The sequence below is a fragment of the Fundulus heteroclitus genome, chromosome 23 (genome assembly GCF_011125445.2).
Source record: "Fundulus heteroclitus isolate FHET01 chromosome 23, MU-UCD_Fhet_4.1, whole genome shotgun sequence".
Lineage (NCBI taxonomy): Eukaryota > Metazoa > Chordata > Actinopteri > Cyprinodontiformes > Fundulidae > Fundulus > Fundulus heteroclitus.
The window spans coordinates 17,452,989-17,476,883 of record NC_046383.1 but is presented as its reverse complement, the minus strand read 5'-3'; the positions used below and the strand labels follow the sequence as shown (position 1 = coordinate 17,476,883).

The 23,895-nt window shown below is 40.4% G+C and overlaps 1 long non-coding RNA gene across 5 annotated transcripts in view; it reads right to left on the bottom strand.

Moving 5' to 3' along the window:
- Positions 1-10,755: 10,755 nt before the first annotated feature.
- LOC110368736 overlaps positions 10,756-23,895 on the bottom strand; it is a 36,933-nt gene continuing 23,793 nt past the window's right edge. For 2 of the 5 annotated variants that reach the window (XR_004927884.1, XR_004927883.1), the window contains exons 3-4: positions 12,290-12,401; positions 10,757-12,141 (exon numbers count right to left, since the gene is read on the bottom strand). This is a non-coding gene — a long non-coding RNA (uncharacterized LOC110368736). Of the gene's footprint in view, positions 12,142-12,289; positions 12,402-23,895 lie in introns of all 5 variants that reach the window. The other 3 variants (XR_002428351.2, XR_002428352.2, XR_004927882.1) reach the window with 2 other exon arrangements.

Here is a 23,895-nt window from a genome sequence, read left to right as displayed (position 1 = left end):
GGGGAGCTGAATAAAAATGCACGTCATACATTTCAGTTTTTTATTTGCGAGACATCTTGCGAATAAAAATGTTTCCTTTTTACCTCCCCTTCATACTTATGCGCCCTTTGTCTCGGTCCATAAAATCTCAATAAAAGCCGCCGAGATTTGTGGCTGTAATATGACCAAAAATGTGAAAAGCGCATCTATCCAACCATCCATCTTTCCGAGCCACACACACTTTGACAAAATACACAGCTCTGCCGTCACGACATTTTCAGGGGATATTCTTTCAGCGCAAAACTTCCTGGATGCCCAGCACAAATGGTTCTCGTTGTATGAAAGCCCTTTTTGTTGTGTGCCTGTGTCAGTATCAGTGTTTTTAATCATATGCTGTTACTGTTAGGTGCTGGATCACGTGGGCGTGGACGTGGTGTGACGCCTACGTGTTGTTTAAACTGCCTGATGTGTCCTACTGCCCAAAGAAAATGCAAAAAGCTGTGACGAGATTTCTTTATCACACACCAGTGTCTATTTTTTTTTGTGGTGAAAATGCCTCTGCTAACAAAGGAAAAACATGAGAATGTATGGAGAAAGTCGGGGATGTGATATACGGTTTTGTAGATCATTAAATGAGGCAACAACACGTGCAGCTCTGCAACAAATGCCTTTTTCTTGTTTGATTTCTCAACGTGTTATGATCGGGAAGAGGGAGCCTTTTATGCAAATGCCAATTTGGTAGGTGTCAACTTAGGGGAGGATACTGTAGCTGCATCATCATGAACCCAACCAACAGGGTGACACGAGCTCCTTGCAGAAATGTCTCGTAGTAGGACAAAATGTACAGAGCAGCCACCGCTAAACCCATAAAAGGCTTCATCAGTCAGCCAAAACAACAGCCTTTGTTCCCTGTGTCACTAATCTTCTAAAAACCTGCAGCATGAAGCACTCTGTGCCAGCCATCCTTGCGATTACAATGCAGGTCAGAGACATGCAGGGAAATGAGATGTAGAGTAAAAATTTTTGCAGAAAATGAACCGGTCTCTGCCAGCAGTTGCTACTGAGAAACAACACGTAGACAGGAAAGTCCTTGTGCTTTTGTCGGTGGCGCTGTAAAGGTTTTCTGTTGTGCATACTTGCCACTGTACCATGGAATGAGACAATTATGCAAACAGTTACTACAACACATACTGGCGAATGACAAGACGTCTTAGGTTGGCTGGAGGTTTCTTTCCTCGCCTCTCAAAGAAAACATGTTGTCTGTACGTTTGTCGTCAGCTTTTCTGCGGCTGCTCTGTAAAGTGAAAGCCGGCCGTGCTCAGAACATGATGTCTTTGGTTGGTTTTCACAAAAGGAAGTGGCTGAAAACCACCTCCACACAGACGCATGCAACATCTGCCTTCACACATAAAAAGACAGGATTTTTAATACGATGCCGTGCATCTCAGGCAGCAAAAAAGGAACTAAGCTGAAAATACTTTTTGGGGGCAAATGTTTTCTGAACTCCCGTTGTGACATTCAAACCCTAGTGGCGGACTGTGTGACATTACATTTGTAACAATACACCACTGAGAATATCAAGTATAAAGAACTCAAAGGTCAAAATCTTTTATTTTAAAACACGAAGGTACATGTGTTCATCTTTTGACAGTGAATCTCACACATTTTAACATTAGGGATTATATGTGAGTTTCCACATGAAATACTTGCTGGTGCATCATCTGTGACATTTAATTTTCTTTAGAATAGAAGTGTAGAACTACATGAAGTTGGATTTTTATTATATATGATTTGCCATTGGTTTGGAATGCTAATGCTTTGATTTTAAAAGGTCACAAGTAATGAGTGTCCTTTGTATTATTTTGCATTCCAGTAATGAACTTAAAGGGTAACTCACCCCCAAATCAACTTTTTTTTCTTTTTTTTTTTTTTGCTAATAAAGTATATACATGGGTATCTTATAGTTCTGTATACATATCCTGGTTGTTATTTTGAGAATTTAGTTGACATTGAAATCCTGATTCTGTGTCCAAAAACTCATGTGTGGCGCCCTCCTCAGGTTCGATGAGTGTTTTGCATTGAATTCTGAATCAGTGTTGCTATTGGCTCAGAAGTTTTTGTGACATCACCCAGAATAAATGACGTTGGTAGCTCTGCAGCTGTGGTGTATAAAACTGGCTCCATCTCATACGCCACCTTAGCGAGTTGGAGTTTGAATAGTGACAGATTTTATAAAGTGTGGTCCAATAATTTTTAGTAACGGTTTAGGTAACTGTTGTAGAAAATGTCTGATTATAATGAATTGATATTCCACCCTGTATTAGCCATTTAAAACAACTCAGACTATAACCTATTTTTATGGAATCCAACACAATATTAGTGGATATTAAGTCTCCGCACTTTCACAAATGTTAGGTTTGCCGCTGTTTTCTCAGCTAAACAACACACGAGCTACTGTGTGAATCTTTATCCGTTGATGCTGACAGCATCATTAACTTGGATTGTCAGTTAATTTTAAGTCCGCTGACCGTGTGGTAAACTTTTAGATTTTGAGATAAGTGGTCATCTGACAGCACTGAAGCTCATACACCAATTGGCTTTTCTAGTCGTTTGAGTTGCTTGAAAGCTTTCCCAGCTAACTTTCAATCGGCTTGGGTCAACTGATGTAGCCAGCTGATGTAGCCAGCTGCTTCTGCCAACATTACAAGAAGCTATACCTTAATTTACTTTTGTCTGGTCAAGAAAAACGCTTATGCAATGCTTTATGCAATGTGTTTTGAGATAAAAGATGGAATTTGCTAATAACAGTTGACGAAATGATTGTGCGATAAATGAAATCTATTGTCCCTATATCCTTTTATACTCTTGGAATTCCTTTTTCCCGGAAAAAATAGTTTTGTTCTTAAAATGGCAACAACAACCTCTAGGGCGCAATAGCAGACTGCTGACATTCATCCGGCGGCAGCGTGATAATTGCAGTTTACACGTCATGCCTTTATCCTCATGATGAATATAAGCATTTTGCTAGCGTTTACAGCATAAGCTCGGGCAGGCGAGATATAAAATATATGGGTTGCTCATAAATGCACCTTTCCAGTCCTTAAACATTTAAGGACTGGAAATAAGCAACAATAGTGCTTTATTTTACCTATTTATTTTAATTATTATTTACCACATTTACACTCTGTTGACATAACGCAAACTTCCTGTGTCCCATTTTTTTTGGCAGCCCTTCTTCAGTGTTGCGGTGCCCTATGGTGAAGGTGTCACACATCTGTGTTTCAGCGCCTATAAATGTGTGGCTGGTACAGTAATCCTTTCCTTTTCTATTTAAATGGTTTAAATTGTGCCTGGGAGACTGATGGAAAAATAACACAAATAAGAAGTGAGGATGAGAAAGACTTTGCAAAGACTGAGAAAACTTTGCACTCACGTGAACACACACACACACACACACACACACACACACACACACACACACACACACACATAAACAATGAGTGGTGAATTATTCCACTTGTCTCTAGAGCCCACATGCAAATCTAGGCAAACAGCAGAGGCACGCAAGCAGCAGCCGTCTGGGCGTTGTGCCATGCTGCAGAAAGGAGACACAGTGTGCTGAGGACAAGCGAGGTCATGCTGTTTTCCTTCTCAGCAGGTTTAATGAGCGTGAATCTGAAAAGACGGGAGCATGTGGTCTCAGGAAAATCGAAATAATAGGGAGGCATAGAATAAGTCTCATGATATGGAGTCAGTGGTGCATGTACAGCAAGCAAGGAAATATGAGCAGTAAATTGCTCGCTGCTTCTATGGAAAAGTTCCTGAAAAGTGGAACGCTCGTGAAGTCAATTTTAAGGCCTTAAAGCGTATCAAACCAGCAGCAAAGCAATCAACTGCAGCAGACGGCGGGAGTTTCCCGGTATCCACTGACGAGACATGAAATTAATACGATGCAAAACTTGAGGAAAGTTGCAACAAAGGCTTTTTTCACGAGACTTCACCGTATGTGCAAAACAACAATGTCAGATCAACCTGTGTAATCTGAGTCGACATGCGCGACACATTCATTATGTGACATCCATATAAATACAGACTGTGGAAGAACCACCATGCTGGTTCTATTGGACCTTAGTGCAGCATTTGATACTGTCGATCACTCCATTCTGTTAGAACGCCTGGAGAACTGGGTCGGCCTCTCTGGTACAGCACTAAACTGGTTTAAATCCTACTTAAAGAACAGGGAATTTTTTGTATCAGTAGGTAACTTTACATCAGAGATGACAAAAATCCCATTTGGGGTTCCCCAAGGGTCCATTCTGGGTCCCCTCCTTTTCAATATCTACATGCTCCCTCTAGCCCAGATAATAAAAAATAACAACATCAGCTACCATAACTATGCAGACGACACACAGCTCTACATCACCATGTCACCAGGTGACTATGAACCAATTCAGGCACTGAGTAAATGCCTAGAAGAAATCAATACGTGGATGTGCCAAAATTTTCTCCAATTGAATAAAAACAAAACTGAAGTAATAATATTTGGACCAATAGAGGAAAGATCAAAAGTTAGCACACAGCTTCAGTCGCTTCAGCTAAAAACCACAAATCAGGCCCGAAACCTGGGTGTAGTGATGGACTCAGACCTGAACCTTCAAAAGCATCTAAAGACAGTTACAAGGTCGGCTTTCTATCACCTGAAGAACATTTCCAGGATTAAAGGACTGATGTCTCAGCAGGATCTAGAAAAACTAATCCATGCGTTTATTTTTAGTCGAATTGATTACTGCAACGGTGTCTTCACAGGTCTGCCTAAAAAGTGGATCAGACAGCTGCAGCTGATCCAGAACGCTGCTGCCCGCGTCCTCACTAAGACTAAGAAAGTAGAGCACATAACCCCAGTTCTAAAGTCCTTACACTGGCTCCCTGTATCTCAGAGAATAGACTTTAAAATACTTCTGTTAGTCTATAAATCCTTAAATGGCTTAGCTCCTAAATACATCACAGACTTGTTATCAGCGTATAAACCATCCAGACCACTCAGGTCTTCTGACTCCAGCCTGCTCTGCATACCTAGAACCAGAACCAAACATGGAGAAGCAGCTTTTAGTTCCTATGCTCCAATTATCTGGAACAAACTTCCAGAAAACTGTAAAAGTGCGGAAAGCCTGAGTTCTTTTAAATCAAGATTAAAAACACATTTGTTTAAAATTGCCTTCAACTGTCCTAGTTAACTGAATCACCACTTTTTTGTTCTATTTTCTATCTATATTTTATTCCTACTTGCTCTTATTCTGTTTTATTTTGCTATGTTTTAATCATGTAAAGCACTTTGCATTGTCTTTGTACTGAATTGTGCTATATAAATAAATTTGCCTTGCCTTGCCTTGCCTATGTTCAGGCACACCCTGAAGAATGCGTTTAATGTGTCTGGAGCGTTGCTGTTTGTGTGACATTTGATAGATGAGGCCTTTCGCTTGCAGCGGTGACAAACGTGCGGGGAATGACCCATACTACAACTAAAATATCTACCTCTAGGGGGCTCACTGCTGCAAGAAACCAACTTTTTTTTTTTTTTTTTTTTTTTTTTACTGCTGGAAAACAAATAGGACATGCTGTCCATGAAGTGAGTAATTAATGAATTGTTGTAACAACAACAACACAGACACGCGAGTCAGATAATAAGTGACGATGCACGAAAATGGAACCTCCTTTTTGTATGGATCTTTTTTAGGAACCTCACATTTTAAAGCTGGTTCTAAATCCATAAGCCTAAACAGGGTCTGTTAATTAATAATTATAGATGGACTGCTTAAAATGGGGATAAAACATTTCTAGCTGCTGTTGCTGTATGGCCACCTGAAGGTGTAACTGCTTAAACCTCAGGCCTGCAGGGGGCCCACTAAGATTACCTTGTTACCTGATTCTGTTCAGTGACGCTGCACAAGATGAACCTCTTCTCTGCAGTGTTGGAGATTTACATCAGATTTCCTGCCCGATGCAAGGTTTCTGTAAATAAAATAGCTGTGTTTTTCTGTCGCCTGCAGGTGTTTAAACGTATTTCTTTTGCCGCCAGTGTTGGTGAGAAATATGTCTTCCACTTCTGCCCACCAGCACTATGAAATGTCACAGCCACAGGTGTGAAAACCAATGAACGCAAAGGAAGGCGCTGCTGGCAAAAGCTCGCGTCCTGAGGGATGTTTTCTTGTAGGTAAAGGTTGGGAAAACAATTACGGCTGCTGCTGATGTAGTGCTGGGAAGCAGTGACATTTAATCAGCGTTAGTTGGGAAGCCAGCTGACTTGTGCCAGGAGGCAGCGCTCGCAAACCTGCTTCCCGTGTCCTGGAAGGTTCCAGGTCAGCCAGGTTTCACGCCATTGCTTTATGTCCCCAGGCTGGCCATTAAACATTTATGTTCAACAGGTGTCCTTTTTCTTTTCTTGACGGAAAAGCTGTGTGGGCTTTTACACAACTCCAACAGCTTTAGGTGTGCAAATGAGCTTGCACACAAAGACTGTTAGAGGAAGATTGATTAGCTGTGAAACGAAAGCTTCTTTTTCTCATTTCGGATGCTCATCTAGATCAGTGTTTTGATTATTTTAGCTTTTGCTGTTAAAAAAGACCCAACTACCCCCCTACCCACACCCCCACACCCCACCCCCCACCCCGCCTCACCCCATGGCACTAAACTTTTTATTGATGCTCTTCATGAGCCAAAACCATTTCCCCGAAATGCTTCCATGCAAGTAATACCTTGCACTGGTGAACTCGGTGTAGCTGGAAAACCCCATGGATTCAGTTTCACTTTAGCACTCAGCTCGGCTGTCATGTGACTTAGTGCAACATTGGCAAACATCAGACTGGCGTCCAGTTACTGTAAGTGCACATCATTTTAGGAGTTATGGTTCTTAGTTGACTGGATATAATTGTTTTATTGCTGTGTCTCAAAGCCTGAAAGCTTATCAGCTTCAGTAATGCCGTTGGACAAAAATGTGAACTATATCAAACAGTGAGTTATTATTCCTTTCACCATTTGGTCTGAAGTGGCTGTTGTTAGACCGATGACAGAAATTCATCTAGATTGAGACAAGACCACTTTCTTTTGCTGTTGTTGTTTTACATACATCCACAACCCATGTTGTGTTCAACGTGTCCTGAACAAACTGCATTGGCACCTTCCAACCATCTTTTAATCACTCGGCTGAAAAGCTGGCCGTGGAAGTATTTTCATCACAGGAAGCAGAGCCACCCTGAGGGCTGGGTCCCTTTTTGCCCCGGGGTCGTTTCGCCACCGTTCGTGATTGCTCCCACGGATAAGAGGAAGTTTGTGGTCGCAGAAAGCTTACCTCAGTGGCTCAGCGCTGCGCATCTCATCTGCGGGGCGTGATGGGAAAACATCTGAAGATGTCACCTCACCGTCACGTGGTGAACTTCTGCATTTCGAGGCACTATAAAAGCACAGCGAGTTATTCTTGGGCTTAGTGTTCAGAGTAGGCCTGAGCACCGTCAGAACAACAGAATGAGTGTTGTGGGGGATGGAGTGACGTTCGCTATGTTGTAGTTTAGCAGCTCTCATGACTTTGTCAATCAGTATACTGAAAGGCAATAAAATATAAAAGCAATATACTCAGTGTTTGGGGGGGGTTGTTAATTGAATAATCTTTTAAATTAAGAAAATGAATGTTAATGAAGGTTAACTGTGCTTATTTATTGGGAATGCTCTGTCAAAGTAGCTTTACCCCTTAAACATTTATTTTATTAACTTATAATTACTAATCCCCAAGATAAAAACATGTAGTTGAAGGAAAAGGATGCATATTTTTCTAATCACTTTTTAAAAACGGTGTAATGCATCAGTAATCAGACGCCTTGAAGAACAAGGCTTTGAATGCTTTGAAGAACAACCTTCTTCTTCAATAACAAGCCCAAGTCTTTTTTTTATGGAACATGTCTTCCAGCTGGACACTGAACATTTTTCTTCTTCTTCTTCTCTGCAAAAAAAAAGCATAGCAAAAATGAATGGAAAATGATCTGTGATTTGAAGTCTTGCCAAAGATTCTCAATTTAGTTGAAACACTCTGAATTTGACTGGGCCATTCTGAGAGATACATATACTTTGATAAAAACTATTCCCTTACAGTTCTGGCTGTAGGCTTCTTATCCTGCCATTGAGGTGAAGTTCCACTCTAGTTGTGTTTTGTGGCCTCTAACGGGTTTTCTTCCGAGATTTCCCGTATTTAAATCCATCTATCTTCCTATCAACTCTGACATTGCTTCCCATTTCTTCCTTTCGTGCTGAAGAATTACACCACCAGGTTTCATAGTGTCGTTGCCGTTGGTGTACCCGGGGCAATGTGTGGTGTCGGTTTTGGTTTCATCTGAGGAGACCGAGGTTCCTTGATTTATTTTGCCGTGTTCTCTACAAGGTTTGTGATATAACTGTAAATCTTTCATATTTTGTTTTGTTTGTTTTGTACTTCATAAATGTTCTCTAAATAACCTCTGGATTTGAATAGTTAAACTAATTCTGATGGCAGTTTGTTGCGCTGGCTTTTATCAGAATAAAGGGGGTTGAACAGGTACGCAGGCCACACAACTTTGTATTTATTAAAAATGTCCAATATAATTTCCCTTCTGTCCACAATTTTACACATCTTTGCATTGATCAGTCACTCAAAATTCTAAAGAAACAGCTATAGCAAGGCAGTGTTCATGCTTGTTTTTGTAAGAGGAGGCACCTGAATCAGATGTACAGAACATTTGGGTGTGGATGAGAGAGTAGGTGGTATGATGCATATGATTACATGAGTGTCTCAGTGCAAGCTTCTGCCCTTCTATATACTTTATGTGCCATCTAGGTGGAATTGGTCGGCCTTAAATGTGTTTTAATACCTACAAAGATATAACAGGTGAGCTCTACTGCAGCTTCAGATCTACACATGAAAACCGTTGTTAACATTTTGACCTAAAATTATTCCCTGAGCGAGCTCCTCAAATCAAAACTTTCCTCCTGTTGTTTTTTTTTTGTTTTTCACCCGTCTCTCTTTAGATTGCAGGGAACGTACGATCCCGCTCATTTACTGCCCTCCGGAGAGCCCAATTAAGACTTCTGCAGAGAGAAAACGTCCAACGTCCGCTGCTGTGCAACATGGCTTTACCGCTGCGTTTGTGCCAGAACAACCACTGGGGAAGTAAAAGGGTATAATTTGTTAGACAGAGAGGCACTTGGAATGCAGTTTAAAAAAACACACACTTCATGCTCTTTGTAGTAGTACATCTTAGAACAGAGCAAACATAGCATAACACAGCTACAGCTTGTACTTTTTTTTGGGCATAACCTCGAAGGTTTATAATACTGTGCTCAGAAATTCTCTTTTGTACCACACAAGTAATTAAGATGGACTCACCAACTCGTACAAAAAGTGTAATTTCCTTATGGAAATCTGGCTAAGGGTGTATATATATATCAAAAGAACTGTATTGGGCAGGGTCTCAATAATGGATAAGAGGTTTTTGGATAAATAACTTAAAAGAACGCTGCCCACAAGCCCCGAACGGCTGACTGTAAAGCATTTTCCAGCTGGTCCTATTAATGAATATTGGTAAACAAGCCGCTGACTGGATGTGCTCTTGTTATTTTATGTGACTTCATCTCTGCTAGAAACTGGGCAAACAAACTGTCCTCTGCTCGGCGGTGCGACCAGACTCACATGTCATCACCTGAGGATTACCCCTCCCTGAACTGGCCTTCGACTCAACGCTGCTGGCAGCACTGAGGAGGAACATAAATGTACACACACCCGCAGGGGAACACCCTCCCAGAATTGACAAAGACTCCTGGAAAGGTGTCGAAACGTTTTCCGTAAGAACTGAACAAAAGTCCGGTCGCCTCCGACAAAATTGAAACCCAAATCACGACATATCTATTGTGGTATTTAAAAATGTATGCATGGACACCAATGGTAAACGCGTTCACAGGCATACCGCACGCACTCCTGGAACTTTCCTGAAATCACCAGTTCTGCGAAAAGCAGAAAAAAAAACACCTGTGTTCTCACATGCACCTGCACAAGACTTTGCTGGAACCATGCGTTTGCTTTCAATGAAGAGACACAGCTAATTTGTCATTTATTTTTTTACCTGTCTGAGGATGTTATGTAACCTTAGCAATTTCACACAAGGACAAACATAAGTCCCTAATTTACCTAATGTGCTTATGAAACTGAACATTGCTGTGATTTTTTTAATTAAATAGCTTTGTTGACATTTGTTAGATATAGAACACCTTGCCAAAGTTTTCATATCTCTTAAACATATAAAAATGCTATATTGCAACAACAAACTTTAATATATTTTGTTATATATTTTCCTTGTAAAACCAACACTAAGTAGTGTTTAATTGTAAAGTGAAAGAAATATTGATAGAGATCTACAAATCTTTTACAAAGAAAATCTGAAAATTATGACAGATGTTTCTATTTTGCATCCTTACTTTGAAAAGAAAAAAGTAAAACCATGTATTAGTTTTCTTCCACGTCCCAATGGATAACTAAACTTGTTAGGCCATCACATAACATTTTAATGAAAATCAATGAAACTTTGTCATACATGACAAAAAACATAAATAAAAAGTTCTGTACATCTGTGATTGAAAGTAGGTGCCTGATGTAAAATTATTTCACGTATTTTATCAACTGAGCACTCCTAAAACACTGACTGGTGCATTTGTCTGTGAAATCACAGATTTTCTCTGGGTTTAAGGTGGACCCACATGTTGTTAACTCTTTCCAGGAAAACCGTATGATTTCCTTTGGATCCATTGACCTTCTGTGCAAGTGCATATGTGGCAAAATGACTTACCAAATGCAATCTTACTGCATCTCACTGACTGAAATATCTGTCCCCAGTTGTGTAAGAGTTTTTTAATTTTCCCACACCCTAAAATAGCTTGCAAAATACTTTTTGAGTGTGAAAGAATTTATGCAACTCGCAGTCCATCTGCAGATGCACTGATTGAACTAGACACATTTGCCCAGGTAGAAATAAAAAGGTTACTCTTTAACTCCTTTGATATTTTTTTTTGCAAGACTTACAATGTTACTATTAAGTAGAATCCCTGATCGTATCCAAATCAAAGTAAAATCTTGAGAAGTACTTCTGAGTCATCTTTGCAGCAGTCCTATGGTCATATTTTAAATGCTGTGTTGCTAAACCAGAGAGAACAAAAAATCAGGACTCTTTATAAAACTGTAATATGTCAGTACAATTTATTTTAGCCATAGCTTTCAGAATTACACCAATATGTCTGTTTCTTGCATCAGACGACAGCCTTGCACTTTGTCAATCTATGTTATTCCAAGATGCTGCATACTATATTCTAAAAGCTCATATGAACAAAGATGCAATGTACCATGACAGTCTCGTTACATCACCTCCTTCTAGGGTTTGAGCGATACATGTAGTTCCACTCTCCCCATCCCCTTGTGTCGATAAAAACTAAGCACTTGTTTTGCAAATGTCCCCCTACAGGAGGCTGTGGAGGAAGGTCATGTGTAGTGCCCTGTCATAGAGCGTTGTGAATGGCTGAGCAGCTTTTGCCAGACACATCCAGGGTGTTTAGCTGTCTGGATCCACGACTTAATCCATGAGCGGGTAGGAATTAATAAGGGTTTAGTGGTGGGAGACTGTCTATTTAGTCAGGGCTTGTTTGTGCCTTTCATGGTGATGTGGCATTGAAGAATGTCCTTCTCAGATGAAATATACAGAGATGTGCATATGTGCGTAGGATAGCAGTCTTTACTCTTTAATGATTTTCCTTCCTCCGTGTGAGTGATAATGGGCCTTTATTCTCTTAAAACACAGCATTACCTTCAGTTTACTCTACAAAAAAAACAAACAACTAAAAACATTGTCTTTTTTTTAAGTATTTCAATCCTTTGTTCCATTCTGGGTAAGCCCACAATAAAAAATGGTGATAAAAGTGGGTGTAAACTTCCATATTTCGATCCCCGTGAAACATCCCGTAGGACGCTGGCAGGTGTGATCGCCGGGTCCTTTATAGCTGACCGCACAAAGCTGAGGACTGGAAGTTGGACGGTTTCACTGCCAAAATCCCAGAATCAGCAGGAAAAGGCCTGGGCATGGCACTGGAAACGACTCCTTCCTGAGACAAAAGCACATCATAGACACAACTACGTGCACTCACACAATCACACTGTGCAGGCCGACAATTATAAACCCTCTCTCCCAAACATATGCACGAAGCAGCATGGGGCTGTTAATCTGATGAACAGAAATATGACTCACGGTACCTGTTCAGCCCCCTCTGAGCGGGGCTGGGAAACACAGTGCGTCATGCACAGTTAGAAGCCTTTTGCAATTTCCTCCCATGAAAGGCGCTGGTGCTTCAGCAGTAACTGTTCACTGCAAAATAGATTTGGATTTATTAGCCAGGGTGACTAGGAACCTCACACAAATTTATTGTTTGCTTCTTTGAAGTTCAGTTTAGTTCAACTTTAATTATATGGCGCCAATTCACAACACGTCATCTCAAGACATTTCACAAAGTCAATTCAATCAACTCATACAGACCGATATGTTAAAAGGGTTTCTGTCTAAGGAAACCAAGTAGATTGCATCGAGTGTTGTAGATTCTGCAGCAATGTTGTCATTTTTGTGTACAAGACTTGCAGGAGTATTCACACATTTTAAAACTTGCTTTCACATTTTAACTCCTGCGACAGTGGCTCAGGGAGTATGCCTGCTGGCGGTGGTAAGAGGGCCATGATTGCACCGATGTATGGCAGCCTCGATCCTGTCAGTCTGCCCCAGGGCAGCTGTGACTACTAACATAGCTCACCACCGTTAGGGAGTGAATATGTGTGAATGACTGATTGTAGTGTAAATAGCTTTGGGATCATCAGACTAGTTAAAGCACTATACAAGTACAAACCATTTACCATTACACCCCTTGCTCCCACCCCTTGCTCTCATGTGTCCATACTGTGAAACTGCAGAGTAATCCACACGGAAAACCTGTTAAGGGCTGCAAAAGACTTGAAACTGCGATGAAGATTATGTTTCCAACAGGTCTAAAACCTTAAACATTCACCCAGAACTAAGACAGAGTAATTTAGATCAAAGCATGCTTGTTTGTTCAAATGGCCCAGAAAAAAAATCCAGACCTATATCTCGCAGAGAATCTGTGTCAAAACTTGAAAACCGATGCTTTGAGGCGCTTTCTGTTCAACCTGACTGTGCTTCAACTATTTTGTAAAGAAAAATGTCAATCTCTAGATGTACAATGTTGAGATATACCCCAAAAGATGTGCAGCTGTAGTCGCAACAAAATGTGAGGGCTGCCTTCAAACACAAGACAAATTTTGGAGATTTGTTAGAAAAAAAATATTTGGTTTTAAATCACATTAACTCCACAAAAATACATTAACATTTTGGTTTGGAGAAAAAAGGCTCAAGGTATTTCAAGCCTTTTGCAAGACACTCTAAATTGATCATTTGCTGCCGCCGTATTTTTCAGCCTATACATTGCTCCAGAATATAAGTCGCAGACGTTACGCTGGAAGTTGTCAAACTTACGCTGAAATTAGACCATGAGCGTAACCGTGCTGCGTGCTAAGCTAATAGTACGACACGGATGTTTTAAAGCAACGTAAAGCTCACGTGCATCAGCGAAGTTGTAAACCAACCGGTAAACACACCTTTACACTAGCGCTAGCTGTTATTAGCTTCACAGACAGCCCAGTAACAGGTTACTGGCGCAATCTGAGCTCTCTTTTCGAGCTTTATCACACAACGCTCCTCTGCGTGAATCCATACTGAAACAGTGAAACTACATACAAACATGTGTTATGTCTTTATTGCCAATAAGTTAATGCTTCAATAAATTTTCAAATACAGGAGCAGCATATAGTTTTCACAAGCCTAGCGAACCCTCTTGCGGCTACAGACGGTAATGTTTACTCCTTGGTTCATGCTGATCAGTATGAATTACCATTTAAATTTGATACATAAGTTGCACCTGTCTATAAGTCACAGGATCGGCCAAACTGTGACAAAAGTGTGCCATACAGTCGGAAAAATACAGTATATGGTTCTCAGGCTTTAACTTTTTGGTAGTACTGCTTGACAAACATGATTTTAATCCATGTTTTACGTTATTCTGAATAATAATGTTGCAAAATGATATTCTTTACACAGTTTATCTTCTTCATCTCGTCACCTACGTAATGTTCTGGTTGAACAGAAACATTCTGATAATGGAGCTGCTGCTAATCAGACCGTTTCTATTCAAGGAAGTGAAAGGGCAGGTCTCAGTTGTTATTTCCTTATACTTTGAACACTAGCTTTTTTATGCAACACCTGCTGTTTCTTTTTATTGTATCAGCACGTACAATACTTAGAAATTGGGCAGGGCGAATGAGATAAATACAGAAATTTATGTAAGAAGTTGATCATTATGAAGGCCCAATTGTGAAGTGGGGAATATGTCATCATAAGTTAACTCAGAGTTGTAAGAAAAAAAGATGATCCCAGAACTAATTGAGTAGAAAACATGCAGCGCCGTCAGCGGGTGTTGTTTTTGGCTGCAGAAGGCAGTTTTCAGACAGTTAAAGAGGTGAATGTAATTCTCATTGACAGCGATAACAGAGGTGTTCATGGTCATTTCACACATCATATTGCATAACGCCCAATAACTGCTCATCTGTAAGAATACACCTATGCTCATTTAGATTGCTAATATGTTGTATCATCTGACCTCAAATGATTGGTGGAGCACATTAAAGGCTGCATTGATGTGTAAATAAAATGTAACAAAAACCTCTTTAGTTTTGCATGATCAGATTGAAAAGCTGCCACCATAAAAGCATTGCGTAAAAGAAAAAAGGAAAACACTTGTTTATTTGCTTGGCAGGGATGTATTTATCCTTTTCATGACATAATATATAGAATTGCACTAATTTAATTGCAGTACTTTGTCATGGATTTATTCCTCTTGGACATTTCCACATTTAGCAATGTCACAGCGACAAACCTTAATATAGGTTGAATAGACCAAAAAACATTTTTGCCAAGTAAGAAGTGGAAGAACAATTGTTGATTTTTTGAAACTAATGCAAGTTTAAACTTAAACTAATACAAAATGTAATCAGTCACAGTGTAAAAATCCTTTTGTAGAACAACCATTTTGTGACACCTGCAAGTCATTTGGGGTAAGTCTCTACTAAGTTAGCCTTTTTTAACTTAGTCACACTGAAAAAAACAGTGTCTGTGAACGGGAATGGTCCAGATTCTCGATTAGACTCAAGTTTGGACTTTGACTGGACCAACAAATGAACGTACCGGTACATTGTAGCACTGGCTGCATGTTTAGGCTCATTGTGGTGCTTGAAGGTGAAACTCTACGCCACTCTCATGTCATTTATAGTCTTGAAAACGTTTTCTTTCAAGATTGCCATTGGCTTTTTCCAGTTTCCTCGTCCTACACGCTGCCACCACGCCATTGTACTGTGGAGGTAACGTGTTCAGGATCATACAATCTTCAACTTCTGCCAACCGTGGCTTTCACATGTGGGTCATAAGGTCAAGTTGCAAGTCTTTACAGCACAAGTTTAAGTCAAATCTAAAGTTTTTATTTGTACAACCAAAAACCCCTGGTCTCAAACTCTGAGTGATAATCTTTACTTTGTGTTAATTTATGGCATAAAAACCTAATTTTATCAATTTGTGAGACAAGATTTTGGGTTGAAGGGCATGAAGGAAAGTATAGTTCATGTTTAATTCTAGTATTTAGGTATTTCCCCCTCCTCTACTGGCAGAGCTAAACAAAGGAAGACAAAACACCTCACTCATGACGTTGTTTGGCTATAATTAACAAGCACAGCGTTGCTTCTGGGGACCTCGGCTATTAATCAAGCCTGAAAATGTTGCTACAGGAATCAGGTCTCACACCCACAGTAGAAGTCCAATTTCACATCTCTTTTTGGCTCAATCCGCCCTCATCACTCTTCATCTACTGACTGCCCCACCCTAAAACTAGCATTAGCCCGTTCCTCGTGTCCAACTTTCCTCACTTCAACAGTCTCCAAGGAACTAAACAGAACACTATATCCGAGCCGGCCTGGAGATGACAAACAATACCAGCAGCTACACGGGCACAGTCACGTTCATGGTCTGAGAGTGCATAAGTCCTTACAAGGTAAATGTCACACATGGATAAACGTGTGCATACTGTGCAGCTCACGTAGCTGTCTGCACACCTTCAGAAGACACATGGATGGTTGAACACACACTTCACTCTCTGTAAACACACACTGGTTCTGTATCTTCTTTTAAATCTAAGAAAGATGCAAAGCTGTACATTTTCAGATGCAAAAACTGCATCCTTTGCTAAGCTAAACAGTGTCCCAGGTGGGCAAGAACGGGACAAAAGACGGATGATTTCCAGAGATCTAAGGAGATTGGACAAACAATGCTTAAAAGTGCATTTAAGCATTTTTCCTGAGTGATCCATCATCCCTGCATTCCAATTTGTTGTCTGTGTTCTGCAGACTTGAACGATAGGATGTGGCTTATTCCTCAGAATATACAAAATATATTTCTTATAGCGACATTTTTTTATTGCAAGTTTCATTGTGATTAAAACTTGTTCTTCACCCGATGCTGGAACAATAAACATTAGCGCTGCCCTCCATCTTTTCAGCACTTTAATGTGAGTTAGACGTTATGGCAGTTTGATGTCCAAGGTATGTGACGCTGGACTTGAGTCTGAGACTCTGATTTGCGCCAAAGACATTCTGTTTCTTTTTCACTTCCCTCTGCATGTGAAGTGGCTGTGTGAGTGTTTTTCGCAGCCCTCTTGGCTGGTTCTCTGCCAGTGACCGTACTTTGAACCAGCAGCAGCTGGGGCGCGAGCACAGCCAAAGATAGATGACTTGCTGGTGCCGAAACCTCCCTCTCTCTCTCTCTCTCTCTCTCACACACACTCTCTCTCTCTGTGTCTCTGTCTCTCTCTCTGTCTCTATCTCTCTCTCTCTCTCTCTCTCCTTCCTGTCGTCGTCCACATCACCTTAGTAAATCTGCCAAATTGCCATCCTTCTTTAAGCAGATTTACAGCTCCCTGAGCCACAGACGTGCGATGCCACTGTGCCGAGCACATTTTCCTTTGACCTATTTTCTTCTGTTTTGCTTCAGTCTTTTAAAGTCGTAAAAGGGAATAAACCAATCTTATCAATGATAACGTCACAATGATATTTATGACCCATGTTCTAAGACTTCCTAAGAACCTGTCTCTGATCATCCTGGGTTTTTTGATCTATCAACATATTCTCGGGGTAGTTGTGCTTTACTAAAACCCTAATCAGAGCTACCGTAGCAAATTTCCAAAGATATTCTCTTTTCTGTATGTACTCATGGTGTTGGTCATTGTTGTCGGTTCATCATCGCAGAACCCATTTTTGATTTTGCAGTGCAGCACATGCCACAACCTATTGACACAAATGTGTAAAAGGCTTTAAATACTTTATTTTTTTTAAATGTGTCCTATCTCATCTTCTAAAGTGCTTCTCCTACACAAATACTGGTATATGTAATAACTGAAAATACTTTATTTAATTTTTTTTTTTTTTTTTTTACTTCAGCTTTAGCAAACTTGTTGTCTCCCTAGTGCACGAACGTGATGTGACACAGGTGCCAATTTCTATTCTTCAAAGTTGTAAGGACAAGAGAACATTTCATAGTGGTAAAGCCAGGCTCATGGTGTGTGATTATCTGCTGTACTGTAAAAAATGTTTCATGTTAAAAGGGAATCTCTGGTTGTGAGCTTGAATTGGAGGTTGGTGGTTAACCATGAGTTTAGCACACACCCAACGCAAGACAAACTCCTACCTGTATGAGGCGGTCTCAGAAATGTTCTGGTGCCTCCTCTCTATGATTTTTGCCCACATTGCCCAGTTGTTAACTTTTTCACGGCTGTCTTCATTTCCTCAACCTCCTCTCCCTCTTTTCAGTGCATTAACACCCATAACTTACTGTCTATCTCTGTGTTTATATATGTCTGTTAGATCAGTCTGAAAAACAGAAACAAGTCACACTATTTGGAATCTTTCATCATGCAAAGTGACATAAGTTGCTCTCACAATCAGGCTCACACAGTACAAAACGTTTAAGTCTTGCACAATTTTTGAATTGTCAAGGCCGATGTTCTTCATATACTGGGAAAATTTGCCCATTAATGCACTCAGAAAAATGATTAAAAAGTGTTGTTTTTTTTTTGTTTTCTTTCGATGGAATAGTGACGCGTGAGGCTGCATGAGGACCCATGTTTATCTTGCTGACACGCACAATGAGGAGTTTGGTAAGGGAGGTGAAAACACTCTGCTAAGCCCATGCTTAGAGGAATGCAGCATTGAGGGACATCTGGGGCTCACATGGTCTTCATAACAACAAACTATTTTTTTTAAGAGTTTTGTAGATATCTTTACCGAGGGCGCCAACAGTTTTTGGGCAACACAAACTCCCGTGGAAGAATCAAGAATATCACAAAATGTGCAGAAAAAAAGAAGAACAATAGACTGGAAATATTGACGTTTTGTTTTTGGATACAGTATGTATTGTTTACACCAATTCTTTTGAATTCCATTGCTGTTATATCCTCAGGCATTTTTTTCTAATAATAGCTTGTGCTTCTTCCCCTAAATAAAATGGCCACTAATGAAGAACAGATTTCCTCTTTTCCCTCTCCGATACATCTTGTTCTGGGTTTGCTATGTGCAGTAGGTCCAGCTGAGTCAGACAGAAGGAGGGGCTGCTTCTCTAAACAGCTGTATTTGCCATTTACGTAAAGAGGAGTCCTGAACAAATCCTTGCCTGGAGATTAATAAACTGAAATATTACAAGCTTCCTGCAGAACTAACTACAGAGATGCTGAACCGAGGGCTAGTCGGTGGTTCAAAGCCCTTTTTCATCTACATGATAAAGGACGGAAGTGGACAGGCTGCTTTGATATCTATCAGCATTCTTCTGTAAATATACTTTGAGGCTCACTTTCAATGAGCTCAGCTATTGTTAATTCTTCTCCAGAACGCTTTGACTTTCCTAATCAACATACAACTTTTCAATTTTACTTTATGTCTGCCACATTCTCTTTTTTTACCTTTGAAACCAGTTCACATCAGCATCACTAATCTGGGAAAGAAAAAGAACATCCAGGTATTTCAGGCAGCCTGGGCTCATGCCATTGAGCCGCAAATAAGGGCATGCAATGTATCAGAAGACCGAGCTTGAAGCTCATACTAAACATTTTTGTGCCTTAAGGAATTTAGCTCTCTGAGGTTGATGAAGCACAGCATTGTGATGGTGCCTTAAACTTGTTCATTGTGAATTGTACGCATATTCGATACATTTAAACAAAAGGTTTAAACATTGAATCACAGGGGGCTTCCACAGATAAGACACATTTGGTGTCTTGGAAGCCCGTGTGGTGAATGCAATAAATGGCCGACCATCTCCTGTTGATTGAATTGCCCCTAAACAAATTCTCAATGCTTTATCTTGAATAATATCACTTTATTTTTAAATCTAGTTTTAGCCGCTGAACCATATAACACGCTCCCATAATCTACTGTTGATTGAATTCATTATATCAGTCATTTCTCCCATTTCCACAGCTAACCACTAGTCACCTACCTTCCCTCACAGCTGCACCCTGTTTTTAATCAACCACCTGCTCCTTGTTCCGTAATCACTCACCTGTATGGAAGTCTTTCACTTTCTGTCCTTATCTGCTGAACTCTGCTGTTGTTCTTGTCCTGCTTTCTGTGGTTCCTTACATCCTGTTAGGTTTTCCATTTCTTTCATTAAACCTCTCTCTAAGTATCCCTTTGGCTTGCATTTTGGGTCCTCATAAGCAAACAGTTGTTAGATCCTTCACTTGCCAAGTTGCCATGTCAAACAAACTTTGGTAAAGTTGGTTTCACTGAGAAACATTGGTCAGACTGTTGAATGGAATCACAACTGACTAAATGGAGCATTTGGAAAATAAATCCTTAGTACATGTTTTCACTCTTCGACTCAGAAATCTGTGTGTCTGGTAAAACAAACTGTAATACTAAGATTGAAAAAAAATGTTGCCTTAACAAATTTATATGCTTTGAAATTTTGATGTGACTCAAAATCTAAAACCTTTTGACAGATCCAGTGGGAATGTGCTGCAAACAGAGAATTTAGGTTAAGGAGATTTGTATTTCTCATATTTTCCTTTTTTTCCCTTTCTGCTGCTACCCCTGAATAGCTTAGCTACATTTTCAAAATTAGTTATATTTAAGATAAAATGATCAAAACACATAAGCCCAAAAGTATTCATACAACCTGGAAACTTAAACATTAGAAACATGTTTTTTTTTGTTTTGTTTTGTTTTTTTTCTGACTGGAAGCAATATTATTGTTTTGGAGTGGCCAAACCACAGGCATGAATTGAGTCCAACAGGGAATGTGGTGTGCCTCTCGCCCATTGATAGCTGGAGATAGGCACCAGCACCCCTCGCAACCCCATGAGGGATAAGCGTGCATAGATAATGGATGGAGGGAGGGAGGGAGGGAATGTGTTGTAGGCACTACCAATTAGGGTGAGGCCAAAGGAAGCCTTTCCACCCTCAAGTGCCTACATCTTATTGCAAAAGATGAATTCTCTAAAGTACCACTGGAAGCATTTAAAAGGCTTATTTCCAGTTATAAAAATTGTTTGACTGCTGTAACGCCAGTGAAAGGTTCACCAGTCCAAACTGTTAAAAACATGCTGTCTCTCATCAAAGTCAAGTCATCATCCTAAGGGTTTCTTGTGAGGTTAACCGGCAAGCACTTTTTAAGAAAAAATTCTAACACCTTTTATTGAATCCTGTCCTTTCATTTACAAGGTGTTGAGTCTGACCCACATTTTCATCCACGGCTTGCCTCTTAAACACCCTGGCAGCTACAGTCAGCAACTTGAATCCAGACTGCAAACTTTTGGGTCAAACTTTGGCCATGTTCTTACCAGAACAGCAAACTTTGTTAGGATAACTATGCTTTAACTGGACTATAGAACACCAAAAACTACCATGCTGTACATTGGTGCACTATTTTTATATTTTTTTTTTTTCCTTTTCCACATTAACACACTCAAATACACACGTCAGCTGGTAAATTGGTGGAAATAGGGGCCCAAAAATAGAAGTTCTTGAATGTCAGGCTGATTCAGGTACTGGAGGAAACGATGATGCCAAGGGTAAGACAAGGCCATACTGTTAAGGTGAAGTCACCACAGGAAAAAGAAATTACGGAAATCCAAACCCCCTGGTCCCTGGAAAAAAAAACTTCTTTTTACTTCTTAACACCCTGAAAATAAAATTATCCGATTGTGCAACAGATGGGAAAACATATCTGAAAATCAGTGCTAGATTTAGTATATTAACCATGAGAAAGTTTTTTTTTTTTTCATAGGTAAAATATAACTGAGTTTATGTTTTAGACCTTTATGATATAGAGTTCCCATTTGAGTTTCAACCTAAACAAAAAAAAAACATTAAGGCTCATTTCATGGCTCTGGTGTTTTTGCAACAGGAATGTAAATCTGCTTCAGGGGTAAACTTAAACGCCCCGTTAAAGACCCTTACAGTGTGTTTAGGTTGACTGACTCACCTTAGGTGCTGCTGAAAAGGGTCGTTCTGGGTCTGCGCTCATGAATGAAACTTTTGTACCTCCACATCTGCATCAACAGAGCCATTAAAGACTCAGTGGTGTTTCTTTAAGCGCTAAATATAGACACCGTATACATGACATAACGAGTCCACTTTAGAAACTGCATTTGTGGCTTGCCCGTAGTGACGACAGGGTGGCATGACATCTTCAACAGCAAATCATATTGCAAGACTTGGGTTTTTTTTTTTTTTTTACCGAGTTTGGTCAATGTGAGAAGGGCAGGGCTCAGCACTTTTCATTCATCTGTGAACTGGGTCCTTGTCTTGTGCTGAGCAAGTCAGTTTCCTGCAAAATTACTTTTTCATGCATTTGATGGAAGCAAGAGAGGGGCAGTTCTGACACCGGGCTTTATTTTTATGTTTTGCTGTTTTTCAGTTTTGCTCGTTGTCGGTTTCAGAAAGTCACATCGTGTTTCTGAAGCCCGCGTTCGCGTCATTTCCTCTTTTCGCCCTGTTTCTATAAACTGACTGTTGCCTTAGTAACCATGTACCGCTGCTAAGAGCAACAAACAAACAGCTTATGAGTAAAAGAAAAAAGTGTTTTTAACAGAGGGTAAACGTCCCAGTTTTCAATCAGTTACTCAGACTGAAAACTAAAGTGACTTGCAAACAACTCGTGTGCAAGTTGGTCGATCACATCATTTGCATGACTCCACTGAACATTTTAACTTTAGGGTGTTCAGACAGCCAAAATAGATTTAACAGTACAGGGGAGGGGCTGTGGTGGATTTTAGCTGGAAAGGCTGTCTGGCTCCCTTCCTGATGGTGACTCAGACTGAGTGGGGGGGTTTCCTCTGTCTACCCACCATGTGACTACTGTTTTGCCAGTTTTACTCCATTTAGGTACACAATACTTTTATTTAATACTTTCATCCTGCCTGTTTCTGACCTTGTTTTGTCCTCATGTCCCATTTCTGTCTTATCATTTCACTATGGGAGGGGGGGGGGGCAAAATGAGCATGTCCTTATAAGGTCAGGTTAGAGCTACTGTGACAATAGGTGGGCTGTCGACAGTTCCCGCTGTGACCGTGCTCTCCCGGGGAGCAGAGCGGTAGGTGTTTCCCGAAGCTTCCATGGCCAGATATCAGATCCGACTGGAAGAAGGTAAACAGGATGCGGATAAAAACAGCTGCTTTGCTCCCTGGGTTGTCATCATCTCTAGCTTTCAGACTGTCTTTTGAGATTAAACAGTTGCCAAGATGTTTTGTCTGCTAGAACAGTCTGAAGGACGCGTTTAGCAGGATAGACCTGTGATTTTTTTTTTTTAAACTAATACATGTCTTCCTTTGATTTTGTTTCTGTCGTGTTTTTCTTGAGTTTCTTCAGACCGATTTTAATGGCCCAGTTTATTGGGATTCTTTAATACTAGGCCGAGCAACTAGAAAAATCTAGTGCAATTTAAGGACACAATCCTCTTTAACACAAAAAAGCGTATCTGTCTGACTTCAGTAATTACAGACCTGTTGCCTTAACGCCTAACATCGTTAAAGCCCTGTTATTGGCCCACCTAATGAAGTAAGTAGCTTTCAGGCTCCACTGCAGTTTGTGTCTTGCCTGAAGGTTGGAAGTGAAGGGTCTATCATCTACCTGCTTTTGTGACCCCACTCTCCTCTGGTGGTCAGTGTTTTGAGGCCCTGCTTTACATGATGATTCCCAAAAACACTGGATTGTTGTTCTGTTTCTGTTAACACATACACACGGTGTTTTGACTACGACCTCTGTGCACACAACGCCCGTCAAAATGTTAAGATGGCGTGATTTCCCTGCCACTGGTGAGCAGCATGTTTCTTGAAACCCAACAGCATGTGCAGGCGTACGAACGTTCCCTGCTTGAAAAGGCACCAGCACTACGCATCACACTACGTATGTGCCAGGGCTCCCCCATATAGGAAGCGTAAGTGTTTCTCGTGTGCATGACAACACCGGGATGTTTTCAAAACTTTCCATTCTGGAACCAGTTTTCGAATCGTGTTTTTTTTCTGTTAGAACACACACCGATGTGGGGAAAATGAACAGTAGAAAAGCAACAAAGGTTTTCGGGTTTTGCCATGTAAAAAGGGCCTTAGACTTTTCCTGTGAGTTACGTATGTAGGGATGTATTAATACGTGTTACTACATCAACAAAGGTCACAATATTTTTCGACAAAAAGGTTGTTTCATAAAGC